Source organism: Chlorocebus sabaeus, chromosome 19, assembly GCF_047675955.1.
Source record: "Chlorocebus sabaeus isolate Y175 chromosome 19, mChlSab1.0.hap1, whole genome shotgun sequence".
Lineage (NCBI taxonomy): Eukaryota > Metazoa > Chordata > Mammalia > Primates > Cercopithecidae > Chlorocebus > Chlorocebus sabaeus.
The window spans coordinates 30,395,076-30,409,250 of record NC_132922.1 but is presented as its reverse complement, the minus strand read 5'-3'; the positions used below and the strand labels follow the sequence as shown (position 1 = coordinate 30,409,250).

General features: G+C 43.2%; 1 pseudogene; it reads right to left on the bottom strand.

Moving 5' to 3' along the window:
* Positions 1–13,611, bottom strand: part of LOC119623255 (tubulin alpha-3 chain-like) — a 40,950-nt pseudogene extending 27,339 nt beyond the window's left edge.
* Positions 13,612–14,175: the final 564 nt, after the last annotated feature.

Genomic DNA, 14,175 nt, shown 5'->3' with positions numbered 1-14,175 from the left:
ATATGATACCCCAAATCAGCACAAAATAAATACTTAAATCCAGTCCTGGAGCCACAAAACTCCTATAAGAAAAGTGGGAGTTTATTTCAGCAAAACTTATATCTATGCATGCAGTTTGCGAAAAAGAAAGAAAACAAAAGCAAAAATTATCTATGGCAACAAACCCTTAGGCCATGCAATTGATTTGGTATTACTTTTTCTTTCTTATTTTGTGTTCTTTTTGGATGGGACACAAAAATCACTGCTAACAAATATGAATACAAACACATGGGACTATACATCACTTTAGAGCTTCTGCATGGGAAAGAGAAACAATGAACCATTAAAGAAGGCATCCTGATGAGTTCATGTCCTTTGTAGGGACATGGATGAAGCTGGAAACCATCATTCTCAGCAAACTATTGCAAGAACAGAAAGCCAAACACCGCATGTTCTCACTCATAGGTGGGAATCGAACAGTGAGAACACTTGGACACAGGAAGGGGAACATCACACACTGGGGCCTGTGGTGGGTTCGGGGGTTGGGGGAGGGATAGAATAGGAGATATACCTAATGTAAATGATGAGTTAACGGGTGCAGCACATCAACATGGCACATGTATGCATATGTAACAAACCTGCACGTTGTGCACACGTACCCTAGAACATAAAGTGTAATAATAATAAAAAAAAAGAAGGCATCCTACACATTGAAAGAAAGTTCAGCAGAAACATCTGTGAATGGGGTTGCAATCTAACATGTATGAGAAACTAACACTACTCTGGGAAAATGAACAAAATCTAATACCCAAGCTAAAACTGGGCAAAGAACCTGAACAGGCACATCTGAAAAGTAATCACAAAACTGACTGACAGGTCAAAGAGAAGCTGCCCAACTTCACTAATCATCACACACATGTCTAAGTGCAAACCACACTCAGATACCTCTCACTCTAATTAGGATGACACTTACCAAAAACAACAAAAAACCCATACATTCACAGGCAGTGGCCAATGTAGAAGTGCAGAAAAAGAGATTTTATACACTACTGGTGAGAATGTACATTACTATACACACGAAGGAAAACAGTTGACGGTGCCTTAAACATTTTACAACTACTCGTTCACCTAGGAATACCACCACTGGTTATACACAGAAAGCACATGAAATCTGTTATGTTGAAGAGATATCGGCCTTCTTATGGCAATTGAAGCACTATGCACAATAGCGAAGGTATCCAATCAACCTACCTGTTCGTGCATAGATAAAGGGATAAAGAAACTGCGGTACACGATAGAATCCTCCTCGGCCATAGAAATTCATGAAACCATGTCATCTGCAACAACATACAGAAACCTGGAGGACATGATCTTCCATGAAATGAGCCAGGAAGAGAGAAACAAACACGGCATGATTCCATGCCTATGAGAATGAGATCAACTTTGTCTCTAAACGACTTTATCTCCTAGTAGAACATTCCACAGTAGTGAAGAGAGCCTGGGGGTTGGGGAGGCAGCACAGGAACTGGGAAATGGATGCAGTGTTACACTCAGAAGACAGGAATAAATTCAGCTGTTCTACTCCACAGCAGGATGTCTAGAGTTAACTGTATCCTACCATATTTTCCAAAAAAGGCTGAAAAGAAGGATTCTGAATATTACAACCACAGAGAACTAATAAATAATAACTACACAAGGTAACAGAGACAGTCAGTCAATGCCTTGCTTTCATCATTACACAAGGTACACATGCATGGATTAAAATGTCCCACTCTACTCTTTAATTGTATAACTTTACTAGAGAGCAAATTGGTTTTAAGGACACAGAAATAAACAATGCTGAAGTTCACGTGAGACCAGGAAATGCCCTGCATTTCCAAAGAAATTCTGAGAAATCCAAACTACATTGGATGCATGACACTCCCTGATGTGAAATTGCACTCAAACTCTAGGGACCTGCTTCCCCATGGATGAGTGGAAGAGAACACAGAACCTCTAAAGCCACACACCTCATACCACCTGATGCTGGATGAAATACACAATGATGAGTAATGGGGAAAGAACTCCCTTTTCAATAGTCTTGGGATAAATGGCGAGCCATATGCAGAAGAGTAAGTAACACTAGGTCTCTACTTCTCACTATGTACCAAAGTTCACTCAGATGAATGAAAGATGTAAATGGAAGACCTCAAAGTACAAAAATCCTACAAGAGACTCTAGGAAATACCCTTCTTGACATCAGCTTTGACAAAGCATTTACATGCCTAAGACCCCACATGACACTGCGACAACAGTAGTAATCGACATGTGGGACCTAATACACTAAAGAGCCACCACACAACACAAGAAATTACCCACAGAGTAGACAGATGACATACAAGATGAGAGAAAATGTTCCCAAACTATGCACCAGACCAAGTTCTAATATCCAGAATCTACCTTAAAGACCTTACACAAATCAATTAGCAAAATCACCCTAATAATTAATAGGCAATGGATATAAACACACACTTCTCAAAAGATGATGATGAACAACCAAGAAGTTGAAAATATGCTCAACCTAATTATCAGAGAAATATAAATCAAAATCACAATGAGATGTATCTCACGCTGGTCAGAATGGGGATAACGCAGTTAAAAAAAAAAAGGGGGCCGGGCGCGGTGGCTCAAGCCTGTAATCCCAGCACTTTGGGAGGCTGAGACGGGTGGATCACGAGGTCAGGAGATCGAGACCATCCTGGCTAACACGGTGAAGCCCCGTCTCTACTAAAAAATACAAAAACAAAAAAAAACTAGCTGGGCGAGGTGGCGGGCGCCTGTAGTCCCAGCTACTCAGGAGGCTGAGGCAGGAGAATGGCGTGAACCCGGGAGGTGGAGCTTGTAGTGAGCTGAGATCCGGCCACTGCACTCCAGCCTGGGCTACAGAGCGAGACTCCGTCTCAAAAAAAAAAAAAAAAAAAGGACACTGGCGAGGCAGCAGAGAAAGAGGACACTGGTCCACTTTTGGTGAAAATGCAAAGTAGTTCAGACACCATGGAAAGCACTTCGGAGATTGCTCAAAGAACTTGAAGCAGAACTACCATCTGACCCAGCAATCCCACCACTGGGGTATACACAGAGGAAAATAAATCCTTCTGTCCAAAACACACATGCACACAAATGGTCATGGCAGCAGTATTTACAAGGGCAAACACATGAAATCAGCCTAGGTACCCATCAACAGTGGATCAAAAAAGGAAAATGTGGTACATATATACCACAAAAAACTAGGCAGCCATTAAAAAAAAAAAAAAAAGAGAAGGAAATCATGTCCTTGGCAGCAACATGAAAGGAGCTGGAAGTCATTATCTAAAGAGAAATAAGGAAAAAACAGAACACCAAATACCACATGTTCTCACTTATAAGATGGAGCTAACATTGAATACACCCTACCGTAAAAGTGAAAACAACAGACACTGGTGACTATCCGATGAAAAAGGACGAAGGCATGAGGTATGTGCTGAAGGCCTACCTGGTGGGTACACCCACTGCCTGCATGATAAGGTTGCTTGGACCCCAAGTCTCAGTGTCATGGAATATACCAAAGGCAGTAACTAATCTGCATTTGTACCCTTTAGTCTATAATAAACATAGAAATTATGTAAAAAATACAAACCTAGAAGCTAAAAGCATGAATGAAAAACACAAACTTTTATAATTATCCAAACAATCTTTTATTGGCATAAACTAAGAAAGTGGACAGAATGAGGAAACCAAATATTCAACCCCAATTTACATATAGTGAACACGTTTTTCAAAAGAACACCAAAAAGATGCAATCGGAAAAAAAGAGCCTGTTCAATAGATCATTTTGAGCAAACTGAATATTCACATACTTTTAAAACACTGAAATAGGACCCTTGTGTCACGCAACACAAAAATCAATGCAAAATACATTAAAGACCTAAAACTCAATTCTGAAACCACAAAACTCCTACAAGAAAACATAGGGTGTGCATTATTTTAGAAAAGAAATCCATACATGTAGGCTGCTAAAGGTATTTTAAAAACATTAAAACAAAGGAAACACTCCAAGAAAACACCCATAGACAAGGTAATGGCTTGGCATTTTCACTGAAAAGCTGGAGACCCGGTTCCACAGAACAGTGGAACACATTAGAAGACCCAGATATAAACCTGCACACCTGAAACCATTGATATTTGCAAAAAAAAATCAATAAAAATAAGCAATGGAGAAAGGACTCCCTATCAGCAAGTGGTGCTGAGATAAGTGGCCTAGTTAGATGTAGAAGAAATAACACTGGGCCCCTATTTCTCACCATGTACAGAAAGCAACTCAAAATGAATCAAAGATTGAAATGTAAAATGCTGGGCTGGACACAGTGGCTCATTCCTGGAATCCAAGCACTCTGGGAGGTCGAAGCAAGCGGATGACTTGAGGTCCTGGAGTTTGAGACCACCCTGGCCGACATGGTGAAGCCGATGTCTAAGAAAAAACCAAAAGTTAGCTGGGCGTGGTGGCACGTGCCTGTACTCCCAGCTACTCAGGAGAATGAGGCAGAAGAATCACTTGAACCCAGAAGCTGGAAGGTGCAGTGAGCCGAGATCACTCTATTGCATTCCAGCCTGTATGAGAGACTGAGACTTGGTCTGTAAATACATACGTAAATACATAAAAATCCAATACCTGAAACTATAAAAAAAAAAAATCCTGCATGAGAATCTAGTAAATACCCTTCTTGACAGAGGCTTTGGTAAAGCATTTATATGTCAAATCCCCAAAAGCAACGGCAACAAAAACAATAACTGGTAAGTGGGACCTAAAACACAAAAGAGCTGCTGCACAGAACAAGAAACAACCACAGAGACAGCACACAGCCTATAGAATGAGGGAAAACATTCCCCAACTACACATCTGAAAAACAGCTAATATCTACGATTTACCGTAAAGACCTCAAACAAATAAAATCAGAAAGAAAAAAAAAAAAAACAACTTATAAAAGGGCAAGGAACATGAACACTTAAAAGGAGGTGTACCAGTAACTAACGAGCATGAAAACGTGTTCGATCTCACTGATCATCAGAGAAATGCAAATCAGAAACATACTGAGATACCGTCTCACACTGGTCAGAATGGCAATTATGACACACAGTCCACAACAACACAGACTGGTGGGGAGATGAGCAAAGAAATGCAGGTCCACTGTTGGGGGAAATGCAAACTAGTTCAGATCCCCTGAAGAGCAGTGTGGACATTTCTCAAAGAACCTAAAAGAGAACTACCAGCCAACGCTGCAACCCCACTCCTAAGGATCTATAAAAAGGAAAATCCTTCCATCTACAACTCACATGCACTCCTATGTTCATGGCAGTACTACTCACAATGGTAAAGACATGAATCAGCCTTGGTGCCCATCAGTAGTGGATCAGAGAAAGGAAATGTGGTACATACACACCACGGAACACTACACAGTCATAAACAACAAATACATGCCCGTACCAGAAACCTGGACAGAGCCATAGGCCATAATGAACAAAAGGCAAGAACAGAAAACCAAAATTTTCAAAACAGCTACAAAGGTCAGTTGTGAATGTTCTCTCCACAGAGAAATCATAACTCTGGAGCTCACAGAGGTGCCAGACACCGCAACTTCATTATGATGCTACCTTTACACAGATCAAATTGTCCTTTGCACCCGCTGGTTATACACACATACTCTACGGCAATGAAACTGCCGTTCCATTTTGGTAAAGTTCATTGTCACCGGAGTGAGATGATATCTGAGTGTGGTTTTGATTGACTTCTCATGAGGATCAGTAATGTAGATTCAGAATCTTTTACCTGTGCATCCTTCTCAGGTCTTCAGGTTCTTTGGCCAGTCTTACACATCAAATTGAAACAAGTTCATGATAACTTGCCAAACATCTCTAACCACAGCAAAATGTAAATCAAAACCACACTTAGATATTGGTAACAGGTACAGAGTGACACTGAGACACAATGAATCTGTTCTGGTGTTCTATTGCACAGCAGGGTGACTAGGTGACTAGGGTCAACAGAATCTAGAAGATTTTTTCAAAATCAGCTGGAAAATACGGTTCTGAATATTCTCTCCACAGAGAAATAATAATGATGGAAGGTCATACAGACGCCAGATATGATGATTTGATCATTATACTACACATACATATGTCAAAATGTCCCTTGCACCCTTGGGTTGTGTGTGTGTGGGTGAATGTATATACCCACACACACACACACACACACACACTCTATAGAAACAAAACTGCTACCAAATGTTGGTAGTATTCATTCTAACTGGAGTGAGATGAAATCTGAGTGTGATTTTCACTTACACTTTTGTGTGCATCAGCGATGGTGAGAATCTTCTCTTTGACCTGTGCATCAACCTCATGTCTTCAGGTCCTCTGCCCAGTCCTACACAACAAATTAAAAACAAATTCACAATAACATAGCAAGTACCACTTATCATACACACACAAAAATAAAAAACACACTCAAGATTCCAGTTCACTCTACATGCAACAGATGCTACAAGAAAAAAGTTGAAACATATTAAAACACAATCCAATCAAGGTGTGGATTTCCAGAGGAGGCACTTGTCTCCACATCTGGTGGGAAATGGTAAACTAGTATGCACACTAAAGAAACCACTTGGATGTTCCTTGAAATCCTAAAACTACAACTACCATTTTCTCCAGCAATTCTATTCCTAGGTATATACACAGAGGACATGATCAGGACATGGAAGAGATTATCCGTCATCCCAGGTGGCATTCAGCCCTATGCTCAAAAGCCAAGAAAAGAAATCAGCCTACCTGTCCATCCAGAGATGAAAGGATGAAGAATCTCTGGTACACAGACAGGATGGAATACTTTTATACCATCAAAATTCATGGAATCCTATCATTTCCAGCAATATGGCTACACCTGCAGATATTATGTTCAATCAAATCAGAAAGGCAGACAAAGACCAAGGCTGCATGTTCTCACTCATGTGGGAGCTGAAAATTTTAACTCACTGAAGGTGAAAATACAGTAGTGGTCACCACAGACTAGGTGGAGGAGAGGACATCAAGGATTGGCAATAGGTACACAGAGAGTTACAGGAGAGGAATGCATTCTGGTATTCCACTCCAAAGCAGGGCGATGATACTTAACGATACGATCGTGCCGTTTTCAAAATAGCTACCAAGGAGGATACTGAATGTTCACACATCGAAGATATCAAACTTACACGTGGTCACAAGCATGGGAAACTCCCTGATTTTATCCATACTCAAGGTATACAAACACGTATCACAATGTCCCAATGCACCCCTAATTCTGGACATGAAGTATAAAACAAACGTTTTATGAAATGTTAACGATACACGGCTAAATGTTCACATGGAACCACTGAAGAGCCAAGGAACCTGAATATGCAAAGCAATTCTAGGGAATACAAACTCAATTGGAGGCCACACACTCCCCAATTTCAAATTACATGTAACACCTCCACTCATCCAAAGACTACAGTAGTGGCATAAAAATGAATCCATGAACCTAGGGACATAAGAGAATCTAAACACACACCTGTATGCAGTCAACACATTATTTTTCAAAGAATGCCTAGAAGACGCAATGAGGCCATGTGCTGTGGCTCACACCTGTACTTCCAGCAGTTTCAGAGATCGAGTTGGGCGGATCTCTTGAGGTCAGGAGTTTCAGACCAGCTTGGCCAAAATGGTGAAATCCTATCTCTAGTAAAAATATGAAAGATATTAGCTGGTGTGGTGGTGCACAACAGCAATCCCAGCCACTTGGGAAGATAAGGCAGGAGAATCACTCGAAGCAAGGAGGCGGAGGTTACAGAGAGCTGAGATCTCGCCACTGCACTCCAGTCTGGGTGAGAGCATGAGTGGGACTGTATCTCCAGGGGGAAAAAGGATGAGATGAGGAGTCAGCAGTCTGTTCAATTGAGTGGTCTGAAATGACTGGATAGCCACATACAAAAGAATGAAATAAGACATTGACGTTATACAATACACAAACATAAACTCAAAATATATTAAACCCTAAACACAAGACCTAAAAGCATAAAACTGCTACAGGAAAACACAGAGTGAGCTTAAGTTGAGGAAAACCTGAATCTAAGCTCACAGGATATAAAAGCAAACAACAGACAAAAGAGAAAAACAGAAAAAAAACCACTTCCAACAACAGAAGTCAAAAACTCTAGTTTTTGTTATTGACTTTACCTTACAAAAACAATCACTGCTAGTCAGGCACGGTGGCTCACACCTGTAAACCCAGGACTTTGGGAGTCCGAGGTGGGTGGATCACCTGAGGTCAGGAGTTCGAGACCAGCCTGGCCAACATGGTGAAACCCCTTATCTACATACAAAAATTAGGTGGGCGTGGTGACAGTTGTCTGTAATCCCAGCTACTCAGGAGGATGAGGCAGGAGAATCACTTGAACCCAGGAGGCAGAGGTTGCAGTGAGCCAAGATTGCACCACTGCACTCCAGTCTGGGCAACAAAGTGAGATACTGTCTCAAAAAAAAAAAGAAGAAGACGTTCAAGTGATCAACCAACATGAAAAAACGCACAACCTCTGTGCAATGCAACTCCCAAACACAATGAGATATCATCTCACGTTGGTCAAAATGGGTAATTTTCCAAAGTGAAAACAACATGCTGGCGAGGCAGCAAAGGAAAGGGAACGCTGCTACACTCTTGGTCAATGTCAAAACTAGTTCACACTGTGGAAACCAGTTTAGAGAGTCTCAAAAAACTTAAAACAGAACTACCATTGGACCCAGCAATTCCACGACACTTGGTATCTACCCAAAAGACAATAAATCCTTCTATCAAACAGACACATGCTCTCCCGCATTCATGGCCTTGCCATTCACAAGAACAAAGATGTGGAAGCATCCTAGCTGACCAGCAACAGTGGATTTGAGTTGTTTTTTTTTTTTTTTTTTTTTAATGTGGTGCATACACATCACAAAATACTACACAGCCATAAGAACACACAATCATGTCCTAAGCAGCATGGACAGACCTGGGGCTTATTATACTTAGCAAACCAAGGCAAGAACAGCAATCCAAATACTCAAAAAAAAAGAAAAAAGAAAGAAAGAAACAAACGAAAAGTCTAGAACTTGAGTGATGAATGTCAACTTACAGAACAAAACAAAAGTCAAATTTTTGAAGACAGGAAAGAGTGTGATACTACCTTTTGTGGGAACTCTAGGCTTCCCCCAAAATTAGAGAACTGGGGAGAAAGAAGCCTCATCTCAGAATCTGTGACTGGGTTGGAAGTGAAGGCTGGAAATGTGCTCAAGGTCAAACTTTCCTCCTCCCTTCAAAGGAGACTAGAGTTTTACCAGTGAGCCTAGAATGAATATTCACCCCGCCATCTACCCTGGGAGATCCCTTTAAACCAGGAGCGCACAGTGAGGACAGAAATATGAACGTGCACTAACAAGTCCTGAAAGTTCAGAGGGCGATTCTCAATTTCCCCTTGGCACACAGCAGAAGAACTGTGTCTCTAGGTTCCAGGAAATGCCTGTGAGAGAGCTGTGTCCCCCAGATTCCCTTCATCACAGATGACACCCAGTGCTTAAGCCTACACCCCTTGTGACCAATCCCAAGGAGTGTTGACTAATCTAAACCAAAGGCTCTGATGTTCCACAGGCAGAAAAGAGCAGGTGGACTGCAAAGAGAATCTCTCATGAACGCGGCACCCCCACAGCCCATAGAGACAGTTCTTACCATGATGCCAAGAAACTGAAAACAACAAGCCAGACCTCACACATATTTCCATTTTCCTTCTGATTTCATACCCCCTCCTTCAGCCCCTCCTCACAAGCAGCAGGGATAACCTGGAGGCTCCTGGGAACCTTTTCCCATTGGGTTTTTCCTGGCACGTAGTTCCCTACCTGGATGAGTCTCCTCGTCACTTATACTCTCCAGCGTCAAGTCTTTAGAAAGAAAAACACCAGGATAAGTCATTAGACAGAGTGACTCACCTACTCCTCCTACTTTAGCTGAAGCTGAATGATGGGCTTTTCTCCCACCCCACGCTGCTTCATACATGATCCCCTCATCTTTCTTCTGGGTTGACAAAGCTTCCTACAGCTTCTTGGGCAAGAGTTCTATACTGGCAAAATCGCTTTCACGAGAATCCCAAGCCTCTTTCCCAGCAGGGACCCAGAATCAGGTTTCTATACAATGAAGCCAGCAAGTTTTTCCCTTGGGAAGTGAGTTATTTCATGGTACATACCGTTTCCTTTCCAAGCTGTTATCTGCAATTATATAAAAGAAAACATGAGAATCAGATTCTGCTGTGCGCTTCACACAGATCTGTTATTCTCTGGACAACGATAAAAAACCAGAAGGCAGTACAGTGATTGAGCCATAGGTCAAAATCCCCAAAGACTAGCACAGAGGAGAGCTATAGAAAAACAAGACCTCTATTCACAGAATTTACCTTTACATTTAATTTTATATGCAAACACACAATGCTTAATCCAAGGAGGAAAACTGGTATTGTGGAAAATGCCTCAGTATTCCAGTTGATAATGGATGCTGTCATTTAGAAGCAGCATAGTGTACCACGTATCAGTTGGGAAGACACTCCTACTGAATTCCAGCCCCACAAAGACAATAGTGTACAGTGTACATAATGTGCATTGCCAGGTTTTCAAATCAAAATTAATTGAGAAGAATCAGGAAAGTAAGATTGCTGTGGAAGACAAAAAAACTGGGTCTTACCTTGACATCACCATCATCATCATCATCACCATCTTCATTATCACCTTCATCTTTGCATCTTTGCATCAACATCTTAAAAACAGGCCATCGTCAGGATGAGCTGGAAGGACACAGAGGAAAGATCAGTGCACCGGTGGTTGGTGACTGTGAGTCACACAGGGAGCTTTACTGGATGTGGTGTATGGAGGTGGTTGATGAACAAGCATGGACTGAGTTAAGGCTGGGCTATTCCACTGAGGGGAAGAGGGATGGCAGAGGAGGGGAGCAGGAAAGGCATGAGACATGGAGGTCTTGGCCTTGTACTAGAGGCATCAGGCAGCAACACAAAACAGTCAACCCAAAATGGAAATAAAGGCACACTGAGGGTCAATGAAAGAGTGCCTTCCTCCCTCTCAAATGTTTTGAAAGTCTACAAAACAAACAGCATTTTCTTAACGTATTCAAGACCATGTCAGTATACTAGGATCTAATTATGCTGGTGCCACATTTAACATCTGTTTTAAAGGATTTATTACTTGATTAAAAGCCTATTTTATTGGTGAAATGGACTCGATTTTACCCAAATAACTCTACTCTATTAGTCACAAATTCTTTTTCATAGAGATCATTTAAAAATTCAATATTAAAATGCTATAATTAAAAATAGTGATGATTTCCCATTTGTAAGTCATCTTCTGAAATGACTTCTACACACCCTTTTGGGGCCCTGTGATCAGGGGCTTCAGCAGCTCCTGTGTGACTCTCCCTGGGGAGAGTCACAAACTCCTGGGCTCAAGCAATTCTCCCTCCTCAGTCTCCCTAGCAGCTGGGACTGTAAGTGCATACCACCATGCTGACTAATTAAAAGAAAAAAAAAAATTCAGAGACATGCGGTCTCGCTATGTTGCCCAGGCTAGTCTCACACTCCTGACCTCAAGCTCTTCCCACCTTAGCCTCTCAAAGTGCTAGGATGTGAGTCACCATCCCCGGCCCCAGTAAACAAATACTGATACATTATTACTAACTAAGGTTCATCTTGATTCAGATTTCTTTACTATTTCCCATAATGTCCTTTTCCTGTCCCAAGATCTCATCCAGGAGACCATACTATGTTGAGTTCTTAAGTCTCCTCAGGATTGCTAGAGTGCAGTGACTCCATCTCGGCTCACTACAACCTCTGACCACCGAGTTCAAGCTATTCTCCTGCCTCAGCCTCCCCAGTTGCTGGGATTACAGGAACCTGCCACCATGCCCAGTTAATTTTTTTTTTTTTTTTTGAGAGGGAGTCTCCCTCTGCCCCCCAGGCTAGAGTGCAGTGGGACAATTTTGGTTCACTGCAACCTCTGCCTCCTGGGTTCAAACGATTCTCCTGCCTCAGCCTCCCCAGTAGCTGGGATTACAGGTGTGTACTGCCACTCACTGTCTTTTTTTTTTTTTTGGAGACAGAGTTTGAGATGGGGTTTCACCACATTGGCCAGGCTGGTCTAGAACTCCTGGCCTCAGGTCATCCTCTCACCTCAGCCTCCCAAAGTGCTGGGATTACAGGTGTCAGCCACTGTGCCCGGGCTATTCTGCACTTCACTTGCAAAATATTTTTTCCTTTACAATAAATTGCTCTATGCTGCATCACCTTTGCTGTGTGATTCTTATTTAAACTCTTTATTTATTTTAATTATTTATTCTTTTTGAAACAGGGTCTCACTATGTTGCCCAGGCTGGTCTCAAACCTTTGAGCTCAAGCAATCTGCCCACCGTGGCCTCCCAAAGTGCCGGAATGACAGGAATTAGTCACCACACCCAGCCTAAATTCTTTGAAACTGACAACTGCAGCCCCAAAACAGCTGTCAATCATTGTACCACTACTATCCAGCCTGGTCGACAGTGTAAGGCCTCATCTCACAAAAGGAAAAAGATATATTCAAAATAAATAAATAAATAAATAATTTTTTTCTTTTCTTAAAAACAGGGTATCCCAGTCACGCACGGTAGCTCACACCTGTAATTCTTGCACTTTGGGAGGCCGAGGAAGGTGAGTCATCTGAGGTCAGGAGTTCAAGACCAACCAGGCCTACATTGTGAAACCCCGTCTCTACTAAAACAAAACCCACAAAAATTAGCTGGACACGGTGGAAAGTGCCTGTAATCCCTGCTACTTGGGAGGCTGAGGCAGGAGAATCACTTGAACTTGGGAGGCGGAGGTTGCAGTGAGCCCAAGAGTGCAGCAGTGCCCTCCAGTCTGAACTCCTACAGAGTGAGACTCCAGCTCAAAAACAAATTCAAACAAAAAAGACAGGGTCTCCCTCTGTTGCCCAGACCAGAGTGCAGTGACACGGTCACAGCTCACTGCACCCTTGACCTCCCAGGCTCAACTGATTCTCCTGCCTCAGTAGTTGGCACTACCGGCACACATCACCATGCATAGCGAACTTTTTAATTTTTTGTGCTGATGGTCTCGCTATGTTGCCCAGGCTGGTCTTGAACTCTTGGCCTGAAGTGATCCTCCTACCAAGTCCTCCTTACAAAGAGCTGGAATCACTTTGTAAGGTGAGCCACCGCACCCGTCCCCCCGAAGCTGCCTATTCCTTGAGCATGATGTGTAGCAAGGGGAGCTAGAGTGAGAGCAGCACCGTGGGGAAGGGACAGGACTGCCACCCTGAGCTATGTGACATCAGGCCAGACCCCTCTTCTCCAAGCGAGATCAACCACATGAGTGATCTTGGGAGCCCGTGCCCGCTCAGACAGCCTGGATTTTAGCTTCGTAGGTGGATGGGAACCTGTGAAGCTTTAGAGATGCTGGGAGAACCTTTTTCCTGGGAGAGCTTTCCAAATAGGGAACAAACAGAGCCACCCTGGGCCCCGCTGAGGGAGGATCCTACCAGAAGCCGTCACCACTGTGTCGCTCCACGCCGGTGGTGATGGTGATGTCATCGATGCAGGTAGTTGGCGTCGTGTACAGAAGCACAGACTGCTGCAGGCCTGTGTAGTTGAAGAAGTCAAAGTCTCTGTTCTGGACAAAGTAACCCTTGGGATACCTAGGGCGGGAGGATTGTGGTTCGCTGGGCCCTTGCCATGGGTCTTTTGCCCTCAGCTCACTTGCCTCCCCAGATCAGGGCCTCCTCTCTGTGAAGGCCACCCTATCCCTGGCAGGAAGACCACAGGGTGGGGCGGGAAGGTGGGTGCCTGCAGTGGAGGCAGGATGGTACCCACTTGGACGTGTCGGTCACGTACGGATGGTCCCTGATGGCAGGGTGGGGGGGTGAGCGTACTGTTGATGGCGACAGAGACGCAGAGGCGGGAGGGCAGGGGCCCCACCTGAAACAGGCTGCTGATGTCAGCCTCGAAGGGGAGGTAGCCCCTTTCATGCTCTAGCCTGTGGACACCATTCACCCACTGCAGACACAGGAGATATGGGGAGGGGGTGGCAGGTCGGG